The sequence below is a fragment of the Ambystoma mexicanum genome, chromosome 2p (genome assembly GCF_040938575.1).
Source record: "Ambystoma mexicanum isolate Mex_15411 chromosome 2p, UKY_AmexF1_1, whole genome shotgun sequence".
NCBI classification, from domain to species: Eukaryota; Metazoa; Chordata; class Amphibia; order Caudata; family Ambystomatidae; genus Ambystoma; species Ambystoma mexicanum.
In genome coordinates this window covers 335,473,351-335,498,438 of record NC_090923.1, presented here as the reverse complement: position 1 = coordinate 335,498,438, position 25,088 = coordinate 335,473,351, and the positions used below count along the sequence as shown (strand labels likewise).

At 50.1% G+C, this 25,088-nt stretch overlaps 1 protein-coding gene across 3 annotated transcripts in view; it reads left to right on the top strand.

The window, feature by feature from the left end:
* TASOR (transcription activation suppressor) overlaps window positions 1-25,088 on the top strand; it is a 1,979,545-nt gene that overhangs the window by 491,650 nt on the left and 1,462,807 nt on the right. The window lies entirely within an intron of this gene.

The window sequence follows — 25,088 nt, the reverse complement described above, 5'->3', positions numbered from 1 at the left end:
CATGTCGTTGAATCGAGGTCCCTCGGAGGCCTCCGTCGAGGGTGACGTCATCGGGTATACAAGTAGCATGTGCGGCGCCCGTTGGCCTCAGTTCCCTTTTTCTGCAGTATGTGTTGCTTTCGGAGACTCGGCGCTCCTCGATAGTTCTGTAACACACTTATTGTGAAGATATTCGAGATGTCCTCATCGTCAACCCAGACTACCACGCGTTGGGGGTTCAAGAAATGTAAAACTTGAAGTTCCTAAATGTCGATCACGTATCTGCACCGAGAATGTCTGTGGTGCCTCAGCGAAAACCACGACACAGAGGCCTTTGCAAAGTGTCTGTGTATGACGTACAAGGCCTTGTGAGAGAGGAAGGGAAAGCTACAGGTAGGTTGAAAACCCGACCGAAAAGCCTCATGCGTCGAGTCGAGAACCCATGAGGAGAAATCTCTTCGACGCCAAAGGCAAAGACATAGGTCTAGGTCCCGAAGTGGTTCCCACCACTCTTCCTCTTCGTCTTTGACGAAAAAGTCTAAAAAGAGACGCCACCGATCCCCTTCCACCTCGTCTTCTGACGAATCCCCCAAGAAAATGAAATGCCCCACAAAACATTCTTCGTCTGAAGAATGGGAAGCATTTAGAATTAAAATGGAGGTTTTTGAAAAGGCTAAGCCTTGGTCTGCGCCTTCCTCGGAAGCCGGCCGAGAGCGTTATCGTTCTGACACTCGCGGGCCTTCAGGCCCGGGTGATCGAAAGAAGAAAAGATCGGGAACCCTCCAGGACCCTGAGTGATAAAGATCGCTCGAGTCGACCGCTCAAGGTCATCGACGGCGTCCGGAACCCGACCCAACTCAAAGGACGAGCCTTCGAAGAGCGTCTCGACGCCTTCGAAGCCAGCTCCGTCGACAACTGTTATTTCGTCAACGCCTTTGTCGACGTCGACCCCGAAGCCTTCAGTGCCCATAGTTTCAAAGGCTCCAGTTCAGTCAGAAACAGACAAAATAGCAGCAAAAGAAAAAGCTGCAAAGCCTACAAAGCCCTCAGTCTCCACTGTAACAGCCCCTTCAGAGAAAATGTGTAAGCCTCTGCCAAGGAAAGAATTTTTTTAATCCTTGTCTTCAATTTTTGAAGAACAAAGGTCTGAGGAGCAGGATGTTCCTTTTGGCCTAGAGTATGGCACTCCTAATGTCCCAGAATGTCTAGTTTCTGAGGAAAGCAGAATGAGGGATTTAGTGGAAACTTTGCATAATGTAAGTGGAGTTGACACATCACCTGAGACAGAATTTGGCAAACCAGATACAGAGGAACATGCCAGCCCCTCATATAGACAACTGATGACAAAGGTGGTGGATTATTTAGGATGGACTAGACCACCAACTCAGTTCATCCAGGATGACCTGACTGACATACTAGACCAGGGCCCCACCGAAGATCCAATTTTACCCTTCATGTATCCTTACAAAATAGGGTGGCCAAACATTGGGAGACCCCGGACTCGATTCCTCCTGTGAATAAGTCCCTCAGTCAAAATACCGCCCTTCCAGTAGCGACCCCGGCTATCTGTCCAAACACCCCACTCCCGAGAGTCTGGTGGTCCAGGCAGCCACAGCTACATCAAATAAGGTTGCGTATCCTACCATCCCTCCAGATAGGGACGACAAGCGTGTGGATGGTTGGGCACGCAAGGTATTTTCAGCCGGGAGTATGGCATTAAAATTGGCCAACTCCACATGTGCCTTGGCAACATTTTCATACACTCTGTGGGAGTGCATTGAAATGGCGGCGGAGCACATACCAGAAGGGGAAGAAATGGAAGGATTCCTAGCCATCGTTGGAGATGGGAAGGAGGCCATGCAGGAATCTCTTCAGTCTGGATTGGACACTGCAGATAGTGTGAGCAGGTCAATGGCCACTAGCAAAGTGATGCACAGATTTGCGTGGTTGCGAAAGTCGGGTTTCGCACCATACATGCAAAACAGTCTTTTGAACATGCCTTTTGACGGGTCTCACCTTTTCGGCAACAAGGCTGACGAGAGCCTTGAGAGGTTGCAGACCTCGAAAGCGGCTGCCAAGTCCTTAGGAGCTGCTATTAGGCAACCTCAGCCTTTAAGTGCATCAGGACAATCTTGGAGGGGACGATTCTATCATTATTACTCCTCATATGGAAAGGTGAGAGAAATGGCCAGTCAAAGAGGCCGTGGTGGACGAGGTAAACTTGCTAAGCCAGCTCCAGCTGCAGCCTCCTTGCCATCAGCAGCCGCAGCATCCGCCACAAAACCACTTTGAGGACTTGCATCACAAGACACCTGTGGGAGGCAGGCTGTGCCAGCATCTGCAAGAATGGCGAGCCATTACTTCAGATGTTTGAGCTCTAGAAATAATAGCCCAAGGTTACTGCCTTAATTTTCTAACGCAGCCTCAAAGCAATCCACCGGGGAAACACTCTTTGAAGTTTCCAGACCCGCTCCTACAGCAGGAAGTCTTAACCCCGCTAGAGAAAGGTGCTATAGAACCAGTACCTGTAGCGGAGAGGAACAAGGGATGGTACTCCCCATATTTTTTGATTCCCAAAAAGGACGGAGGACTGAGACCCATCTTGGACTTGAGACTTGAACAAGCTCCTCAGGAAGGACAAGTTCAAGATGGTCATTCTTTCTCAGATCCTTCAGGCCCTTCAACTTCAGGATTGGTTGGTGTCATTGGACCTTCAGGATGCTTATTTTCATGTGCCAATCCATCTCAAGCACAGAAAATACCTGAGGTTCGCGGTTGGCGACTCGAGTCCTACCATTCAGGTTGACCTCTGCCCAAAGGTCTTCACCAAGTTGATGATAGTGGTGGCAGCGCACCTCAGGAGAGGGGGGATTCACACATACCCATACCTGGACGATTGGTTGATCAGGGCGCGTTCTGCCAAGCAAGCCCTGAATCATCAGAAAGTTACCTGCCACTTACTCCACAGACTGGGCTTCTCCCTCAATTTCAAGAAGTCACAAATGACACCTCCCCAACAGCTCCAGTACATCGGGGCTGTATTAGACACATCCTTGAGAAAGAGCTCACCTCCCAAGTCGAGGGCTCAAGACATTGTTCAGACGGTTTCCAAATTTCAAAATGCCCAAAATCTCCAGGCCTACGACTTCTTGAGGTTGCTTGGCCTCATGGCATCCTTTTTTTCCTGGTGCCAGAAGCACGCCTGAGGATGAGATCCCTTCAATGGGCTCTAAAGACACAATGGTCCCAATTCTCAGGACAAATGACGGATCTCCTTCAGATTCCGAACAAGGTTCGACAGGATATTTTGTGGTGGACTTGCACAGAGAACATCCTAAAAGGAGAACATTGTTGGCAGCCATGGGCGGAGATTACAGTAGTGATGGACGCCTCGCTCATGGGGGGGGGGGCTCATGCCAACGTTCTGACAATCAGCGGTCGTTGGTCTCCATCGGAGTCCAAACTACACATCAACCTTTTGGAGCCGAGAGCAATCAGCCTAGCGCTGAAGGATTTTCTGCCATCTGTCAGGGGAAAAAAATTCCTAATGGCCATGCATTACCTAAACAAAAGAGGAGGTGTAGGGTCACTACCTCTGTGCAGAGAGGCAATGCGGCTCTGGTATTGGGCAATTAAGAAAGGAATCTCCTTATCGGCAGTTCATTTATCGGAGGAGAATATGATGGCGGACGCTCTGAGCAGGCAGAGTACTGTGTCCCACGAGTGGGAACTGGCTCAGGAAGTCCTTCAAGAGATCTTCGCCCTTTGGGGAACCCCTCAAGTACACCGGTTTGCGACCGGAATCGACCAAAAGTGCGAAAGGCATTGCTCAAGGGAATTTCTCCGAGAGGAGCCCTAGGGGACGCGTTCGTGTTGGAGCTTAACATCCCACTGCTATATGCGTTCCCTCCAATCCCTATCATTCCTCAAGTCATCAGGAGGTTGAGATGGTTCGAAAACAGCATGATCCTAACTGCCCCGGATTGGGCCAGGAGAATGTGGTACTCAGACCTCCTAGACATGTCCATCTGCCCTCCGTTACGTCTTCCTCAGAGAGAGGACTTTCTCTCACAAAATGAGGGGCCCGGTTCTCCATCCAGAGGTCAGGACTCTCAACCGTCATGCTTGGTATATGAAAGGCTGAGATACAAGGATTGGGACCTTCCAGATGACGTCATGGAGGTGTTGATTTCGGCAAGAAGGCCAGCAACAAAATCTTTGTACCGTTGCCAGAAGTTTTGCAACTGGTGCAGGGAAAAGAATGTTGATCCTTTTCTGTGTTCTATCAGTGTTATCTTTCCTCTTATCACTGGCACATAGAGGTCTGGCAATATTGGGACCATTAAAGGTGATCTTGCAGCGCTTTCCATTTTCAAGTGCTCCTCGGAAGAATGTTCCTACTTTAAAGAAAATTCCTTTGATAATACAGTTCTTAAAGGGACTCGCCAATGTGTTTCCTCCTCCTTCTTTCCAAGTCCCAGTTTGGGACTTTAATCTGGTTCTAAAGTTTTGATGTGTGCCCCTTTTGAACCTTTGCACAAAGTCCATTAAGATTACAAATGTTGAAAACCGTTTTCTTGGTTGCTTTAACATCTGCACAAAGAGTGAGCGAGTTGCAGGCACTGTCTTCTGGGCCACCCTATACTGTGTTCCACAAGGACAGGGTTGTATTGAGGGATAAACCCTCATTCTTACCTAAAGTTGTGTCTGATTTCCATTTGGATCAGAAGATCATTCTGCCCGCATTCTATTCTCCTCCTCATCCGAGCAAGGAGGAGGAAAGATTGCACGGGCTGGACCGGAGAACAGCTCTAAGCTGGTGTCCGGTCAAATATTCGAAAACAAAGGGTCGAATGACCTTTTGTTCGAAAGTAAAAGGATCGAAAAAAAGGTCCGGATTTATTTATTTATTTATTTATATTTTTAGTTTAGAATGTAAAAAAAGTTTTTTATAAAAAGAAAAGAGGGGGCTGAGGGGGAACCCCCCTCATAAAAAAAAAAATCGAACCTTTTTTTCGGTCCTTTGACTGTTGAGAAAAAGGCATTCGAGCCTTTTGTTTTCGAAACTTTGACTGTGAACCCTCTAAGCTTTTACATTTCTAGGTTCTCCAAGCTTAGAGCGGACAATCAACTTTTCATTGGCTACACTGGAAGGAAGTTGGGTCAATCGGTGTCAAAACCAACCCTATAACGTTGGATTGTGCTTTGCTTCTTAGAATGCTACAGATTGGCTGGCAAAGATCCACCAGAAGGCTTTAGGGCCCATTCAACCAGAGGCATAGCCTCTTTGGCAGCCCTTCAAAGAGGTGTTCCCATCAAATCTAGTTGTGAAGCGGCGACTTGGTCTTCGTTGCTCACATTTTCTAAATTCTACAATCCGGATGCTCCCCACTCTAAAGAACTTGCTTTCGGTAAAGCAGTGCTGTATTCAGCTATATTAAAAAAATATATATTAACTTTCTTTCGACTGGATGTTCCTCCATCGTATTCCTCATCGTCCTCCCATCCTACCCCTCTGTAGATTTTCCGTTGTTATTACCACTTCAACTCTCGCAAGGCTGACAACTGGCTACCTGCACTATCTATACAGCAGAACAAGAGGGTAAAAACAAAAGTGAGGCCAACGGGTGCCGCGTGTGCTACTTGTATACCCGATGACGTCACCCTCGACTTACGCCTCCGAGGGACTTCAACTCGACATCGACGTATGGCGCCCTCTGCTGAGAAAAAATGTCTAAAGCTGGCCAAATACATCTAAGATGAGGAATACGTTGGAGGAACATCCAGTTGAAAGAACGTTACCAGTTGGTAATTAACTTTTTATAATCGACTGTCCTGACTTTTTAAGAGGACTAATTGTGTTATTCTAGGAGTACTCATTGAGGCCTCCTGACCACACTCACTTGATACTAAGCATTGACCAATCTCTGCTCTACCGCTTTTTATTCTTTGTTTTTTAAATATATTTTTATTTATTTGAACAAACCAAATAACAGTACTCCCCTGAACCCCTGGTCCCAGACCAGTCCGCACATACTTGGCGCAGCATTCACTTCTGCCTCCCCTGCCCCCCTCCCCTTGGCGAGTCGATCGTCTTTGTTAGGGAGAATTCTCTGTTAAGGCAACTTTCCCAAACTTAGTGAGTCCCCCAGCAGCTTTGCTGGATTTTTGGGGTTTATTTTCTTCTCCTGCTAAGAGTGAGACTCTTTTTCTCCCACTCTTAGACATGATTTGAGATATCCTTTGAATTTGTAATGTGTTTTATGGGTTTTTTTTACGCCATAGGGTTTCATGTGGTTTTTGGTAAGGGTGTTACACAGCACCCTCAGTGCAGTAACACAGGTTTGTCATAGTGACCCCCAAACATAGACTCCATAGCCTGGGACTGACTGTCTCCCAGGGCATGTAAAGTCACCATTGACTTTACTAGTCTTAAATTGGGAACAGAACCAGTACAAACCATCATATTGTGGAAGTACTGGTGGGGGTAATTAGGTTGCCATTGGGTCTGTTTTTCGAGGGGGCACTGTGCAGTACCCCCTCGTCGAGTTTCTGGCTGGTAGCAGTGGTTACCACGCAAAATATTACACCGGAATATTTGCTATGGGATTTTCCCATTCATTTTAAACGCACCACTTTTTGGTGCAATGTTAAAGATACCGCCGGGTTATTTAATATTTATTCCCTGGTTTGGTCTTTTTGCCGGAACTCGGTTTTAAAATGGCGTTTGTGTTAGCCTCTGTAACTCCAACCCAAGTCGAGCCCTTGGTTCCACTTTTTGGTGGGCTTCTCCACAGAAGCCTTCAAAAGTGGTGCCACTCTGTCTGGGTCTACAGGATGTGTGGGAGGGGGGTTTAGGCACCCCGGACTGAGTTGCCTCGGCAACTCAAGTCGCACTCTTGTGTGATTGGCCCAAGTGGTGAGCCGACCCCGGCTCACCACTTAGCATGTTTGCGTGACAGCTAGGCTGAATGAATGGGGGTTTTCTGCATAAAAGCAGGGCTTTGGGGACTGGAACTTCAGAAGTCGGCACAGGACCAAAGAATCCGAAGAGGGAGAAGCTGAGCCGACCTGCAACGACGACACCACCGGTGGAGCCCTGATGAACCGCCTCACCACTTCCAACGACAGAGTAAATCTTCATCCCGAAGAGTCTTCTTCCTTTGACTGGTGGGGATAACCAGTTTGCCCGTCATTTCGCCTTCCTGGATCATCTCGTGGCCGCCTTGCCTTTGCCAAGCACCCCGGCAACCGGGATACCACGTTTTACCACTACCGCGAATAAAAGGGGTAGTACCTTTTAACCGGAGAACTCCGCGGCTGGTTTCTTCCCTGGCAGTGCAACGACCTTCAGCTTTCCTCCACGTTGAGATCTTCTCTTCTTCTGGACAAAGCCGCGACTTGCACCCGCTGTCGGGAACAGCTGCCCTCGCTGGAGGATCCTCTCCACTTTCAAGGTACTGTGTCCGCCTGGTCTCCCTCGCAACGGTCTGTGTGGGGTGTCTCTTAAATCCTCAACGTACCACTTGGTTTGGCCCGAGGCAGGCTAACTGAACTTTTCTGAGCTGAACTAATTCCTTTTTGAACTCTCTGCAAGACTTTTCAAGCCTCTTAAACTGTGTGATCTTGGGCGCATTGCTGTTCTCTCTCTAAGAGGGAGCCTGGCCTCTGAACTTTTTGCTCACAAGTAGACTTTGACTTTCCTGCCTTGCTGGATGCTTCTAAAGTATTAGTGTTGTGTGCTTTTCTAATTTCTGCCTTTTCCCTCCCTTTTTTGATAACTTATTAGAGTGCCATCTTTAGTTAAGCGCTCACCTCTGTCTGAAAATAAGTGGTGTTAACTAAGACTTGTCTAATAAGGAATAAGGGATGTATATATATTAATAGTGACTGTGTTTTGAACTGGCTTACAATAATGGTGCTGGAGTGTTTCTATAAGTGTCTTTAAATAAATAATTTTCTGATGCTTGTTAATCTGCTTAGAATCACATGCTGTGCATAGGTCCGACATCCAGTGGTCACTGTGGAGTATTGCATTTTGTTTTTCGTAGTCAAAAAGGGACGTCGACCGGGCGTGTATGAAATACTATCCCTATAGTGACGTGTGTTGTACCCACAATCCCTCACGCGTCGAGGTCCCTCAGATTGTTTTTTTCCGTCCAGCTACTGGTCGCCTTTACGCGGAGCTCCTCGAGAGACATTGCAGATTCCATCTCCTCGACCTTTGGTCGTTTTTTCCTGTTTAAAGATTTAATATATCGATCCCTCCCTCGACTCAGTGGTGAAGCTGTCTCCGCCGAGCAAGATCTTCGACGGAGGGGACGAGCGGAGGAGATCCTTCGGCGTTGCCGAACACGTGGCCTGGCCTCGCAGGCCAAATACAGTAGGGAGAGTGGGGTCGTGGGACATCTCTGATTCTTTTTCTGAGAATGCCTTTCCTTTTCCCCTTCCTTTCCCTTGGGGTAGTTATCACGGTTTATTGCCTCGGCTATGGAGAGGACACCCTTTAGGTTTTGCCCACTTTGTAAGGGCAATTTTACTTGGAAGGACAAGCATTCACGGTGTAACCGCTGCTTGCCCCTCGATCACGTAGAGGAGGGTTGCTCGGCTTGTCGGCTTCCAAAGCCAAAGAGGTGGGCGGTGTGTCTACGCTATGTCGAAGGCCGGGTCTTCACCCGCTGCTGCTACCACCGACAGTGACGAGGAACGTGATAACACGACCTCCGCTACGGAAGTCGTACACCCCTCTAAAGAGCGCTCGCGCTCTTCGTCGTCTGTCCCCGGCCCCGACGGGCTCGGCTCACGCCCTGCTTATGGGGATGAACACCCCGGCAACACTGACGCACACGATACAACACATAAACACACAACCCATAGCTCTTCTTCGTCGAAAACGAAGAAAGCAACAGCGCCCAAGGAGACGCAGGTTACACCGGCGGCCTCCTCGGACCGTTCGGGTTCGAAGCCCCTCTCGCAACCGCAGCTGCGACCAGCGACTGGGCTTTCGGCAAATAAGGGCGCCGCCCCCAAACCATCGGCCGGCGCGCACCAGCAGAGAGCGCACGCTGCCGTAGAACGTTCGACACCCGTAACGTCGAAACCACAGCCCTCCGCTGACAAACGAGTCACAGAGAGCTTGGCGAGGATCGTTGTAGCCGACGCCCAGAAGCGTACGCCGAAAGACAGGCCGAGCGCTACGCAAAGGTCGAAAGACACGCCGAAAAAGCCCGAAGGAAAACAGGGACTACCCCCTTCAGTCGGAGGGACCCCCAGCACACCGGAAGGCTTTTCGGAGGGCGACGGGACACTTTCCTCGACGTTGTGGGAGAGGTCGAGCCGTTTTCAGCAAGATAACACTACTTTTCCCCCGCTAGACCGCTCAGGGGTAACCCATGAAACCATGGAAAGGCTCCATCTTTGCATGGAGAGAATGGAGAGGTTTATGAACACCCAGAACCTTCCCACTCCCAAGAGAACAAGAGAAGGGCCCCAGGAGGACCCCAGGGCCAAATACCCGAGGCAGGACACAGCCTTAGACTTCCATAATGTGTATGACCTCACTGGTGAGGAACAATACTTGAGGAGGATGATTTTGTGGACAATGAAGAAGGACAGAACCAAGAGGAAGGTCTGGAAGACAGCCCAGACATGGTAGGAGAAGGCTTCAGAGAAAATCCAGAAGGACCTTCTCATCCCTGGCAATCCCCATCAGGATATTCGGACACTGATGTCCTGAACCTAAATCCTCCAGACAATTCACCTGTTAGAAACACGTCTCCCATTGACGATCAGCCCACATTCAATGCCCTGTTGCGCAGAGCAGCAGCACATTTCGAACTGGACACTGGGGAGATCTCTCCGGAGATAGACTTTGTGGAAAGAGTAATTAAGGAGAAACCCCCAGTCAGCCAGACCATTCCCCTCCTCGCTTCAGTGAAGAGAAGAATCATCCCTTCGCTATCCACACCCGCACTAATCAGAGGAGTTAATCCAAGGATTGAAAAACTTTTCACTCCTTCACTCTCAGACCCGCTGTACATCAGGGGACATTCCATTCCGGATTCCCTTGTAGTAACTAATGCAAGGAAGAGGGCAGGGCTGCCGCTGTCCACCAGTGAGGCACCACCTGACAAGGAGGGCAAGAGGTTATACGCCCTTGCTAAAAGAGTCACATCCTCGGCTGCCTTTTCGGCAAGAATTGCGAACAACAATTCTTTGCTAGCTAGCTACTTGGAGGCGCAGTGGGCCAAACTGCGCAAGGACGCCGAAGAAGCGCCGGAACCACTACGTACACGCCTGCTTTCAACTATTGGCGAAGGAAGCCAGGTCAACCAGAGTATTGTAAAGAACTCTCTGGATGCTGCTGAGACAGCGGGACGTTCCCTGGTTCAGGGAATACTCCTAAAACGCCATGTATGGCTGCGCAACTCAGGGTTCAAACCGGAGACACAGGCGTCTTTAATAAATAAACCTGTTGAAGACTCAAACCTCTTCGGGAAGGCGGTGGATGAGGCTCTGGAAATGGCTAAAAAAGAGTTTGATACTATCAAAACTCTTGACCAGATCTCTAAGCCCACTACCAGACGCGGCTATGGCAACACACGCTTTTTTCGTGGCCAACGCCAAAAGCAGAATCAGCAGCAACAGTACCCTGCCACCAGTTACCAGACCAATAGTGGGCAGTACAGCCAAAGAGGACAGCGCAGGGGCAAGGGGAGAGGGCGGGGGTCCACCCCCAGAGGCTCCCAAGCCCCCAACAACACCAAGTGACGCGAAGATTCGCGTCCCCTCCCATGCAACACCGGTCGGGGGCCGGATAACATCCTTTCTTCCAGCATGGGAGGGAATAACGTCAGACCGCTGGGTACTTTCCACCGTAGCCCACGGATACTGCATCGAATTCAACAGTTCCCCAACATACAGACCCCCGAGGGGGCGACGCATGACACCGGAACACCTTGCCATCCTTCTCCAAGAAGTACAACTACTGCTGGAAAAAGGAGCCATAGAGGTCGTGCCTCTATCTCAGGTAACGGAAGGTATTTATTCAGTGTACTTCCTTGTACCCAAAAAGGATCTAACCATGCGCCCTGTATTAGATCTGCGCCCAGCGAACAGGTTTATCAAACCCCAAAAGTTTCGTATGGTGACCTTACAGGAAGTGATCCCACTGCTATCACAGGGAGATTACATGACAACATTAGACATGAAAGATGCATACTTTCATATTTTAATGTTGCCAGCGCACAGAAGATACCTCAGGTTTATGATAGAGGGCAAACACTACCAGTTCAGAGTGCTACCCTTCGGCATAGCATCAGCACCAAGGGTATTCACAAAGGTACTGGCAGTGGCAGCGGCCCACCTGCACAGGTTGTGCATCCCAGTTTACCCTTACCTCGACGACTGGCTCATAACAGGGGATTCTTACGAAACCTGCTTCTCCAATACCCAAAGGACTGTAGACCTTTTGTTCCAATTGGGCTTCTCCATCAACGAAAAGAAGTCCAGCCTAGACCCCAGCCAAATCAAACAATTCCTAGGGGCTCTAATTCAAACAAAGGACGGCCTCGTCTTCCCCTCCAACGAGAGGGTCCAAAACATGCTGTTTCAGATCCCTCAATATGTGGCCGGTCGAGAGGTGACGGTACGCAAAGCAATGCGCTTGCTAGGCATGATGGCGTCGTGTATTTATTTGGTACCTCACGCGCGCCTGCGCATGCGCCCTATGCAAGAGTGGCTCAACAGCCAGTGGTGTCAGGCCAGCGGATTATGGGACGATCCAGTGTCAGTCTCGCAGGCCTTGGTTCTCTCACTACGATGGTGGACAAAGGAAAACCTGGAAAAAGGGAAACCCTTTGCCACACCCGCGGCGGAAGCCACTCTAACCACAGACGCATCCCTAACAGGATGGGGGGGCTCACCTATCCCATCAGACTGCTCACGGAGTGTGGACTCCGAACGTAGCATCCAAACACATAAATCTACTGGAGCTACTAGCTGTGTTCAAGGCGCTAAAAGCCTTCCAGGAACACCTGCAAGACAAAACTGTGTTGTTCCTTACAGACAGCACCACAGCCATGTACTACATCAACAAGCAGGGGGGCACCCACTCTCCAGGACTGTCCAAACTGGCCCAAAATATATGGAAGTGGGCTCTCAAACAAAACATGTTCCTACTGTCAGAACATGTACCAGGGGAACTCAATCTGCTGGCAGACAAACTCAAGCAGAGATTTCCCCCTGCCCGAAGAGTACGAATGGCGACTGCACGAAGACATCGTCTTCGACGTCTTCACACAATGGGGATTCCCAGAAATAGACTTATTCGCAACCCTGGAGAACTCACAATGCCCAAGTTACGCCTCCAGGTACCCCCAGAACCAATCCAAGGGGAACGGTCTGTCGATGCAATGGTCAGGGAAATTTGTTTACGCTTTTCCCCCGACTCCCCTTCTCAACAAGGTGGTGCACAAGATGCACCAGGAACAAGTAACCATGATACTGGTGGCCCCAATGTGGGCCCGACAGCCATGGTTCGCTCACTTGATGGAGATGTCTCTATCTCCCCCAGTGAAACTCCCCTGCCCGTACAACATGCTGTCACAAAACAAGGGCAGGACGCTGCATCCATGCCCCCAGAACATGAACTTAGCAGCTTGGCTCCTGAGATCATAGAATTCGGACATCCACTGCTCCCGCAGAGATGTATGGACATTCTCGGGGAAGCCAGAAAACCTAACACTCGCCACTGCTACTCTAGCAAGTGGAGGAGATTTGTCATCTGGTGCAGAGGGGAAGGCATCAACCCAATTGACTGCTCTCCCACACATATTGTTCTATACCTGACCCACTTGTTGGATTCAGGTCTAGTGTTCAATTCCATTAAAGTCCACCTGGCGGCACTTTCTGCATACACCACTTCCCAACTCAAGGTGTCGTGGTGGAAGATCCCTGTTATAAAGGCCTTCATGGAGGGAATAAAGAGAATACACCCCCCGATAGCTGACCCAGCTCCCGGATGGGACCTTAACGTGGTACTTACCAGACTCATGGGCTCACCTTTCGAACCCATGCACAAAGCATCTCTTTAAGACCTCACTCTTAAGACTGCTTTTTTAGTAGCTATCCCCTCCATCAGGAGGGTAAGTGAACTACAGGCTCTTTCCGTTCTAGACCCCTTCGTTACAGTTCAGAGATAAGGTGGTTCTACGCACGCACCCAAGGTTTGCTCCGAAGTTCATATCGAAATTCCACGTAAACCAGTCTATAGAACTGCCAACGTTCTTTCAAAATCCTTCCAACTTGGGAGAAAAAACTCTGCATACACTAGATGTGCGCAGAGCGGTCATGTTCTACATGGAAAGAACCAGACCACTGAGGAAGACTAATCAGTTCTTCGTCTCGGTGGCAGCAGGAAGAGAAGGAGATGCAGTTTCAAAGTCCACTATTTCTAGATGGATTGTTCAATGCATCACTCTCTGCTATACTCTTGCTAAGAGAGAACTGCCCTTTAAGCCTAGAGCACACACTCCTCGAGGCACGGGGGCGTCCATAGCATTCATTGCAAATGTTCCCCTTGAGTTCATCTGCAAAGCGACTACCTGGAGTTCTGTGCACACCTTTACAAAACACTACTGTCTAGATGCACACTCGAGATCGGACTCCCAGGTGGGTCAGGCAGTACTAAGACATCTTTTCTCTACTGTTCCTTCTCATAACCCACCGTCAACTCTGGGTACTGCTCGCTAGTCTATGCACAGCATGTGATTCTAAGCAGATTAGCAAGCATCAGAAGACAATGCATTACTTACCGTAAAAGCATTTCTGATGATTGTATCTGCTTAGATTCACATGCGCCCACCCTTCCTCCCCGCTCGGATGGAAGGAACATAGACTTCCTTTTATATCTCTCTTTTCTGTACTCACTCACGTCTAGAAGGCTCCCTCAGGGCAGAAAAATACAAACAGAGGGACCTCGACGCGTGAGGGATTGTGGGTACAACACACGTCACTATAGGGATAGTATTTCAGACACGCCCGGTCGACGTCCCTTTTCGACTACGAAAAACAAAATGCAATACTCCGCAGTGACCACTGGATGTCGGACCTATGCACAGCATGTGAATCTAAGCAGATACAATCATCAGAAATGCTTTTACAGTAAGTAATGCATTGTCATATGCTTTGATAGTGTTTGCTTGTGCTACTGTATTTTTGTACCTATCTTGTATACTCTATATACTGTCTCACTCTTCTTGAGAGAAGTCTGGCTGCTCAGCCACAGCTACCAGGTAAATCTGGGTCGTACAGACTGCTACCAATTGGGTTTACTGCCAACACCTGTAGTCTTAAGCCTTTTGCAGTGGTCCCTAAGGGAACTGCACAGGTTTCTGCCTAACAGTCTTCCAAAGTCTCCATTCTCCATAATGTTTATCACAGTTCGAGTTGCTGTCTCTCACGGAGGGAGATAATCCGGTAATGTCCGTAAATCATGTAGGATGTTGTTCCAGGCCATCCCCTTAACCTCAGAACCCTCTTTCCTCCCTAATGCCTGTACAACTCCCTCCTCTGCTGCCACCCACCTTTGTGCATCCTACACCCACTGCGTCAGGAGCAGGCCCTTAGGGCATTTCCATGTGATTGGCCTACATTTGGCCAGCAACAAGAAGGCTGTCATTCTTTTCCTCTGGTTTCATCGCCCCCCCAACGGTGACCCACCACCAACACGCATGCCTCGGCGAGCAGTCCATCTGACTTCCTAGCAGTGCATTCATTTTCGCCATTACCCCCTGCTAATATCCTGCTATTACTACAGATCATATCGTGCATTGATGTGAGTGGCTGGATTTCATCACATGCAGGTTATGGAGGAGTTGGGTATACCCGGTGTCCAATTTAAACCTGCCATTTCTTGATTCCTTCCCCACGTTCCCGCATATTTTACACTAGACTGGTTCCTCAAACATAACTCCCACTTCACGCTCCTATCAGTCCTTCCTCTTAAGTTGCGGGAGGGTCCTTCTGTCTCAAAGCGGCTTTCAGTCTGGATATAGCATGTCCCCTACTCCCCATGGTTGGGATCGCCTGAAGGGTTGGTGGGGGGCTCCTCTGGTATCGCACCCCACATAGTTGCCAAGGCCCTGGTCAATCTAGCATAATTAAGGAACTGTCCCATCGGCACCTGGTATCTCTCCACCCATGCGCTGAAGGGTAACAGATTCCCCCCTCAAAAACGTCTCCCAGGGCTCGGCACCCACCAGTAGCACATTTGGCATCCCCTATATCCCTTATGATTCGAGCCATGTGTCTGCCCTCAGAGGTATGTCCGGGCTGTATCCTCGTTTGCAACTTAACCTGGGCCTATCTCAGGCCTGTGGAACCACTGTACTTAAGCATGATTCTTCCGCTTACCCAGCTGTTCTCCATAACCGCTCGAGTCCCGAGTGATACTTTTGTTTCCCCCATTAATTGCCTGTCTGCTCCTCCTTACCCCCTCCCCATGCACCAGCATATTGAAACTGGGCGGCTGGGAAATATAGTCCTGGGCGCCAATCCCCCCTCCTGCTACTGTCTATGTAGCATGGTCAACGTCACCCTGTGCAGTTTCCTGCCCCACATCAGGTCTTCTATCTTCTGATCTAGTGACTTGAAGGGTGGACTGGCCATAAACAGGATTTTTGCGAAATAGAAATAGAGAAACCTGGGAAGGATGATCATATTACAGATGGTGATCTTGCCCATTAGGGACAAGAGAAGCCGGTTCTAGAATGTTATCCCGTCATCTATCCCTGTGCGCGCCCTCCCTACATTCTATTGAAACGTATTCCGCGACCGAGTGATGGACCTGGATGCGTAGGTAGCACAAAGATTCCACTTCTCACCGTAATCCCACCTCGAGGAGGTCTTGCACCGCAGTCCCCCTCTCCCAGTGGGAATACCAGCGATTTATCCTGACTGACTGTATAACCCGTAAAGGTTTCCAATGGTTCAACAACTCCAACATATACGGGACATGCACCCTTGTGTTCTGCACATAAAGCAGAACCACGTGGTGCTGCCCCCCCTACCTCAATGCCTGCGTCCCGAAATTTCGAGCCATAATTTCTGGCCACTGGTTCCAGCGCCAATGCAAAAAGGATTGGCGCGAGTGGGCAACCCTGACGTGTGGCCCTGCCCAGCTGTCAGAGACTACCTTACCCATCTTCACCCTGGCCGATGGCTCGTGGTTTTTGCAAGCAGATCCACCGTAGTATGTATGCTTGGGACGACACCATTTGCTTCCAACACCCGAAAGCCATTCCCACCGTACTGAGTCAAAGCCTTTAACGTTGTTTAAAGAGACAAATGCTAGCTCTGCCCTACTGTCTTGCACCTTGTCTATGACATATTGGAGCCTCCAGAAATTCATTGTGGTGTTCCGTCCCCATCCAAAACCGCATTGGTCCCGGTGGATCATATGGGAAGCTTCCTTTAGAATGCCGGGTCGCCAACACCTTACCCAATATCCTGGCGTCGAAGTTCAATAAAGCAATAGGCCGGTAGGATCCACATTGCTGTGGATTCTTCCCTGCTTTCAGTAGAACCACAATGACTGCCTCACTCATTGATGCAGGTAGACGACCCATCTGGAAGCCTTCTTCATAGAGTCGATAGTCGGGGGGGCTAAGAGGTTGGCATATAGTTTATAAAATTCGGCCAGTAGGCCGTCTCCCCCTGGCATTTTCCCAGACCCCAATGCTGCTATGCGCAGCTTTCACTTCCTCCTCTGACAGGGGCTCCTCTAATTTTGTCACTGCCTCCTCCGTCAACCGGGGTAGCGAAGTTTGGTCTAACACATCTCCCATACGTTCGGCGTCCACCTGTCATCCACTCGCATACAGCTGTTCTTAATATTTCCGGAAAACATTTATGCCCCCTTGCGTATTGATTAGGTTCCCAGCCTTGCCCTTGATATGTGTAATCACTCGCCGTGGCTGTTCCCTTCTAAGCAGCCACGCCAGGTAATTCCCTGCCTTGTGTAATACGCGAAGTCGTGCTTGCCCAGGCAATCCCGGGCCTGCTCTTGGTTCACCCTCGCCCATAGGGGTTCTTCCCCGCATAATGACCACCTTGCCATCTGCCCCTCCAGTTTCCTAATCTGTTCCTCCTCTACCTTCAAAGTGGCCAGTAACATCAATCGGACTCCGTGGGAGGTGCCTCTGCATTTGACCCGGATCGTGACTTTGAATGCCTCCCATAGTGCCTCTGTAGTCTCCCACTGAGCCCTCATTGAACTTTAAGTAGTCCAGTATGGCCTTTGTGAGGTCTTCCACGTAGGCCCCGTCTGTCAGGGCCTCAGCCCGTAGCTGCCAAACGGCAATGGTACTCTCCTTGCTACCCCAAAACTTTGGCTTCCAAGGGGCATGATCTGTCAACGTCCTACCCATGTAGTCGACGTCTCGGAACTGGAGGAACTGCTCCCTCCCCACGAACATATGTTCTTTCCAGGAATATGTCTTGTGTGGGTGGGAATAGGAGTAGCACTTCTCCTCGCCTTTGCTCTCCCTCCAGAGATCTGAGATTGAGGTCTGCTAGTGCTCAGCTGAGGACCTTGGAGGCTAGGGGCTTATCACGTTCCTTCTGGCCCAACATGTCCAGCCGAGGCAGAAGCACGCAGTTGAAGTCAAGCCCACCCCCCAGATTTGGTCATTATAATAGTCGATCACCCCCATGAAGGATGTGCCGTTGTTGACGTTGCGTGCGTTGGAGTTGTACCTCCCTGCTGGCCTGTCTTTCCTCAAGTTTATCCTGACGGCTCCGCTATACTTACCATAAGAGAGATTTGTCTTTCCACTTGGATTACACATTGTTCTACCATTATGTTACATAAATACAGAGCCCTTGTGATGAATTGCTATCTGGCAAGATGTGAAAGCCCTGGCATTTTTGATTTTTATTAAATAAAATGATGCAGGTGTATGGAAAGATTTCTTTTGACAATTCCCCCTCTCCTCCTAACCCCCCCATCTCTTTGCTTTGTTTTTGAACCCGCTCTTACTTTTTGAAGGGAAGTTAGACCTTCAGCTTCTCTTCCTTTGCCTTTTGCTCATTTGTTACGGGGAAACGCATCAAGTCATTTAGACAATCAATACTGGGAAACTGTTTGCCTTTTAGCTTTTACATTTGTGCAACTTTTTAACATTGCACAGAGCATCTTACAATGCAGTGCAATGAGGATACGTTTGAATCATCCCAGCTTTTTATACAGTATTTTTGGTTACTTTTATATGTGCTTCAAGTCAAGCAGGTGGCAGCAGATATGTTTTGTACCAGGTTTGCCTCATTTCTGGTGTGCACATTCGCGTTTACCGCATATGGCTTCTAAACGTGGCTAGTGCCCTAAAATGGCAGTGCCACAAGATTTTCGCTTGTTCTTTGGACATATTGTAGTTCGTCCTTCTTTCTTCCTTTCCAGGTCAGAAAATCCTATATAAGGTCATACATTTGCCCTGGAAGGCTGCTGCATTTGCGTGTTAGTGCTGCCTTTGTGTTTACAAGGAAGTGGGTGGGACTGTCTAGTCCCTTTCCACCTCTGTGTTGAGTCTCTAGGTGTGGGGCATGAGCGAAACCAATAATGGATAGCTACTGGCTGTTTGGATGGTGCCGATTATTACCATTGGTGGGCTTGGATTTGCTTCTAGGCTGGATTCTGGATAAGGAGACGACTCATGCTGCCATTTCTTCAGATCAGTGTTGGAGCCAAGAATCCCTCGTAGCTGACGGAAGACCCAAAGAAGATTGCTGAAGAGGGCTGTCATCCCCTCCTGCGTCTGGCCCGGTGAAGGCCTATTGGACTACCTGATCTCTGAATACCCCGAGCAGTGCTTCAGCCCTTGGACTAGTGGGACCAACTAGTCTCAATGCCTTCTCCAGGATCCAGCTTTCCTGAGCATTCAGGGGTGTCCCTGGATGACCTGGTTGACTGATCGCAGTTGCAGCTGGAACTTCGGTGGTGACAGCTTTTGGAACAAGTAGCCTTCCCTGCAAAGGTCAGAGTTCCAGCCTTCAGTGATCTTGTCCTAGAAAAGCTTCAACTGCACCTGGAAGGATGCCTGCCGTCTGTGTGTGGTGGCCATTGCTGGAACACGCTTTCCCCCATCCTCTGAAATGTCCTGATGAGGCATGCATGGTACATCTTGCATTTCTTCATCGCAGGGGAGTTGTGTTTTGCATCAGGACCTGACCGGAAGAATCCTTGTACCCGCAGCTCCTGGGCACCTCTCACAGAAACCAACTGCGGCAAATCCATCCTACAGCAGCCTTGCCCTGGGTAGTATTTTCTGAATGACAAGAACACAATTTACTTGCCTGGTAATCATGTTGAATATCGCCTGTGAGCATTCACCAACACAAGTAAGATTGGACATTTAAAAATGTTGTCAAATAGAGCCAGTGTGCTCTTTCATTCCTTTGACCGGCAAGCTGGGTTCCCTTTGTCTGCGTCTTTAATCGCCGCTCAAGGGCAAGAATCGTTGAGTTTTCTTCAAAGATTCCAGAAGGCCATCGAGCCCTCGCTGCATGTCGGAGAAGGACAGAGGTCCTCTTCAAGCTCTGCTTTAGCTGCAGATTGAGGAACGTGTTTGTGAAAGACAAACACTCCAGTGCCTCTACTGTCTCCACCTGGACCACAAGGAAGCAGAGATTTGCCTTGGTTTCACCAAACGCACCATCAAGGATCGACACAGTAGATTGGCGGTGTGGCTCAATGCCAAGGCCTCTACCCCGTGCGGCAAGTAGAGGCATGCCTGTAAAGACTGGAAGGGGGGGGTCTGTACTTCTGCTCTCTATATGGTAGAGGAGCGGCACAGAGGACCCCAGCCAAGATTCTCTATTATTGGTAAATTAGTCGAGCATTCAAGGCCTAACTTCTCAGGAGGTGATGCAAGCTGGTTCTTAAGTACCGTGTAGACCCCAAGCCCCCACAAAGGAATGTCCACACACTATATTACTGAAAACAGTCTTTATATAATTAAATTCAAGGTTATGTACACTATCACAATAACTCACTTTGTGCTCAGAAAATCTACAATGGCAAATATATACAGTTCTAAAGTGGTACCACAATTATCAGATTTCATTAAAGTGCATCAACTGTACTCTGGTTAAATGTCACACAAATCAATTAATAAAGGTAACCAACAATAGGCATAGGAGGAAAGCAGTTGGTTAGAACAATTGGCAGAATACTGGCCTCTACCGTTAAACACAGTTCTGTTTGGAGACCCCCCCCCCCAACCTGGGTAACCTGTAAAATAAAGAGATATAACAAGCCCAGTCCATATATTGTTCTACAAGTCTTATTTCCTTCTATAATGTTTCTACCCTCCTCCCTCCCCCCCCCCCATGTACCTGGTAGAGCAGAGTTCTTTGAAGAGGCGTCAATGGATCCTTCTTGAGTGACTCCCTTTAAAGCGGGAGCCACGGATCGTCGAGAGACGTTGAAGGTGAACTTGGCGTTGATGAAAAGTTCGAGAGTGCCGAGACCACAGCGTCAATCAAAGGCTGTGCACGTCAATGACGTCCTGCGAGGATGAGGTGTGCGGGGCACCTCAGCGTTGGATAGTTCAGGACTGCAAAGAGTTTCTAAAGAACTGTGGACCGACAAGGGCGTTGCATCGTCAAATTCTTTGTGGTCTTTGGGTGGCGGGAAACCCACCGGCGGATTCTCCGCGGCGTGTCGGCATCCTCGACTTTCTCCGGCGGGATAAAGCGGTCGACGGTGCGGACAACAGAGTCCTTCGATTCAACAGTCTTAGGCAAAGGAGCGGGCAGCTCCGGTCATCGGCACGGCGTCAAGCGGTCCCCTCTTCTGGGCAACATGGCTTTGATGGGCCTCCAGCGGTTACAGTGATACTCCGAACCCTGGTCGACGGCAATGGACTTCAACGGCGTCGATATCCGGGTGCTTAACTTTGTTCTCCTCGGCAGTCCCCGTCTCCTGTCGGCAGCTTTTCGGGGGTCTGACTTCCAGGGAGCTTCGGCGAAGGTCGGGGTGCTCGATGGTCCCTCAGAGCACGGGAAGAGGGTGCTTAGCCAGGTCCTCTCTTGGATCAGTCCTCGACGAACTAGACTGCTTTCGAATCGGGTCAAAGCAAATGCAGCAGCAGTTCTTCCAGCTGGGCGTCAAGGATAAGCAGTTCCAGGTACTCTTCAAGTGTTGACTCGGCTTCTGAACAATTTCCAGTGGTGAGAGGTCCCCAGATATACTATTCTGCCTCTCATCCACACTGCTGGGTCACACTCAGCAGCCAATCATACAGAAGGGCATTCATGCAGTCAGTCAGCCAATCAGGCATACAGTGCATTCAGGCCATACTCCTCCCTCTCAGACACTCGCAACAAGGAATGTGTATTGGGACAAGTACCCAGCCATTCAACACTACACACTGCATTCATACCAGTTTTGGGCAAAGCTGCCTGTCTTTGTCTCTCATACCAGAAACCAGACATCCACAACAAGAGGTGCATATTGGTCACACTCCATTCACCCAGGTCCCACCCACAGGGTGTACCGACAACATACAATCACTGGGAAGGCTCCAGCCAGTCTGGCCTGGACTTCACAACACCATATCTGGAACTTCCACCCAACAGCCAGTCAGGGGGAAGGGACAGAGTCGGGGCTTCCCAGGACTTTGGGAAAACAAGGTAACAGGCAATAGAAAGCAAGAGGCCACAGGGGCCATCTTGTTTCCTATCAGGAATCAACTTATTCCAATGGCAGGGCCTGGGTATTCCAAAATGGAGGATACTCGGAGCACCTGTCAACTTCAGCATGGAGCTTCAGCGTGGGCCACACACAGGTGCCCAAAAACATACACTAGGGGCACAGGGTTGTACCCCCACCCATGGGTGCCATAAGGGTATCCCCTGGGTCTGTACACCAAATCAAAAACATGAAGAGCTGCACTGCCAGGAGTCCCACATGGACTCCTGGGCAGAAAACAATACAGTACACAAGTGAAAAAGGACTCCAGGACAAGGACAGGGAGGCCCTATCCCTCCAATGCATTTCCAGCATCACAATGCCTCACCCAGGACTGGCCAATCCCAGGAGCGAGCTTCTAAATCCTTTGAGGCCGCCCCATCCATGGGGGTCCAAGAGGAGACATAGCACCGCAGTTCGTTTCGGTCGGGGTCGCCCGCAAGCAGGGTCCCGCAATGAACAGGGCGCGTTCATCATCACCATCGGCCTCCATTTCAAGCCATCGCTCCAGCTCCTCCTCTAAGAGGAAATAGGCCAATCTGGGGAAACTGCGGGAGAATCCGGAGAAGGCCTAAAGGCACAGGTGGCCCAGACTACATCATCCTTGACGATCAAGCTGGTGGCGGCCGGCCTCTCGAAGGCTAAAGGGGCTGACTCGGTACAGTGGGCACCAACGGCGCACAGAGTGGCCCTTCCTCCCACGCGGGAAGCTTCAGCCAAGCCGGTGGAGAAGACACCGGAGAAGAAGATGCCAGCCCTGATCCCGGCACAGACCCCTCGGGTTGCAAAAAAGGGGCGGCAGTGGAGGCCTCTACCGTGCTCCAGGGAATGGATATTTCTTCTTCCGACGAAGAGGACATGGTCTGTTCGCATGGTCCTGGAGGATGTGGGGAATGAGGACAACGATGGCGGAAACGCTAAGGACGACGGTGAAATCGTGGAGAGGGACAACGACGGAGCCGGTGACGACGTAGGCGCTGGGCCCAGCAAGCCCACGCCCCCGACACCTCCCAGAGACGTGTCACTGGACATCCTGTCCACTCTCCACACGCTGGTGTCAGATACAGAAGAGGATGCTGATGGCACCGCCGGCCCCCGGCCTACTGCCGACGAAGAGGAGGAAGTGGCACCCCACATCGCCTCATCAACCGCCTCACATGCCCCACCCGAGGGATACAGGGATGGACACGACGACAGCAGTGTTTCCCTGCCGCCGAGGGCGTCTTCCCCCGGACGACGTGGTGTTGTTCCACTCCATGGTTGCTAATGCGTCTGAGCTTTTCCAGCTGATGCCAGAAGAGACCAAAAAGGAAGGGTTCCTGTACCAGCGCCGGAAGACTAAAAGGAACACCATTCTAGCAGTCCCTCTCCTGGATGACTTTTTGGATGAAGGCCTGGCTCTGATGAAAAGTCCTGCTTCACCCCCAGCGAAAAGCCTTCCCCAGACTCTGTTGTCTCTGTGGCTGCAAGGAAGAAGTCCTCAAATCCGTTGTCTTCAGCCTCCGTTCCCCCAGACAGCGAGGGGAAGGTGGTGGATGCCATGGGCAGAAAGGTCATATACTCTGCGGCAATGGCGGTCAATGCAGCGAATGCTCTTGCAATCCTGGCCAGGTACGACAGGAAGCTGCGGTACAAGATGGCCCTGTTGCTGGAATTTCACCCTGATGAAAAGCGGGTCGAGGCGCTACCAATCCTCCAGGACGGTGGAGTGGCATCAGACCATGCCTTCACCGTGGCCCTGGACATAGCAGACACTGGGTTCAGCCAGATGGGGGAACAGTGGCTGGTTGAAAGCCACCAACTTTTGGCAGGAAGTTCAGACGAGGGTCCTGGAAATGCCGTTCGACAGGGACAATCTCTTTAGCAAGGCCATCGTTTAATTGTTGCAGGCCATCAAGACTGACACAGAGACGACCCGGGCCCTAGGCACGCTTCAGCAACATCGCCCTTCCTTTCGTGCCTCAGGAGGGAAATCCGGAAGATCGTCAAAGGGTTTTGGCGTAGGATCGTCAGCCCTCCCGTTCCACGACCCAGGAGGCCTGCAGGGGTCATTCCAAGGCTTTTGGAAGTGGCCGCTGCCACTCACAAGCCGGCACGCAGGCCCCAAAGCGGGACTGAACAGGCCAAGGCATTGTGCCCCACCCACCCTGGTGAGAGGCCAGCTGGCGGACATTGTCAGCGAGTGGAAGATCATCTCCACCGACCAATGGGTGCTGGACGCGCTCGCCCATGGACACACTCTGAAGTTCCAGCAGAAGTGTCCGCGGATACCAATGGTGGGCCGGCAGGAGCAGCACATCCGTCAGCTCCTGCAGGAAGTATGGGCCATGCTAAGAAAAAGGGTGATAGAGCGGGTTCCAGAGCGATTTCAGGGCAACAGATTTTACTCCAGATATTTCTTAGTAAGAAACGAGACCGGGGGCTGGAGGCCCATTCTCGACCTGCAGCGTCTAAACAAGTTCAAGTCCCAAAACATTCAGGATGGTCACGCTGCTGCACGTGCTCCGCCATCTGGAGGAAGGGGACCTCCTAACGTCGCTGGACCTAGAGGACGCCTAATGCCACGTCACCATTTACGAGAAGCATCGGAAGTTCCTGTCCTTCGTTGTACAGGGGAAGCAGTACCAATTTGTGGGATACATTGACCCACTCAGCAGAATTCCCATCCATAACCAAGCTGCATTTCAGCAGTTAACAGCAAAATGGCTGCGCTGGCTCCTTTGAGCACCACTGCCTCGCATCAAAACTGTGTTTTGCAGCTACAAATGGATGGCTGCACTGTTTTGCCAAGCACCATTGGGCAAGTTGGAACAGGAGCACCCCGAGAAAGGCTGCCAGGGTATGTTCTTGTGTGTACTAAAGAAGTGAAGTGAAAGGTTGTGCTGCTTTGCTGCAAGCCCAACGTTTCCCATTGAAAAGGGAGCAATATTTTACATTTAAAATGATGCCGCTCTGATGCTCCTTTCATCTGTTCTACATTACTCTGCTTTTATCAGTGAGGCCCTGCCATGCCCATTCATATTCAGATTGTGCTCCAGCAGAAGAGAGCATTATCCCTGAATAACAGGCTGTGTCAGACCAGATCCAGGAAATCAACAGAAGCTTTACTTTTAGCTTCATGGAAAAAGTGTGACTTTTGGGCTACAATATGTCAAAAATCACTGCTTCAAAAGAAACCCTACCTCTAAGGGCATATGTCAATTTCAGTGGACCTGTGTCTTAAACAGATTGCGGTATAAGTGAAAATGACTAGGGCTGCAAAACAATGTTGGGAAGTCAGAAGGAAGAGAAAACCTTTTGAAATGGTCATCCCAGCAGACTTCAACATGTGTTAAAATGCGCTTTTGCAAATAAGGAAAAA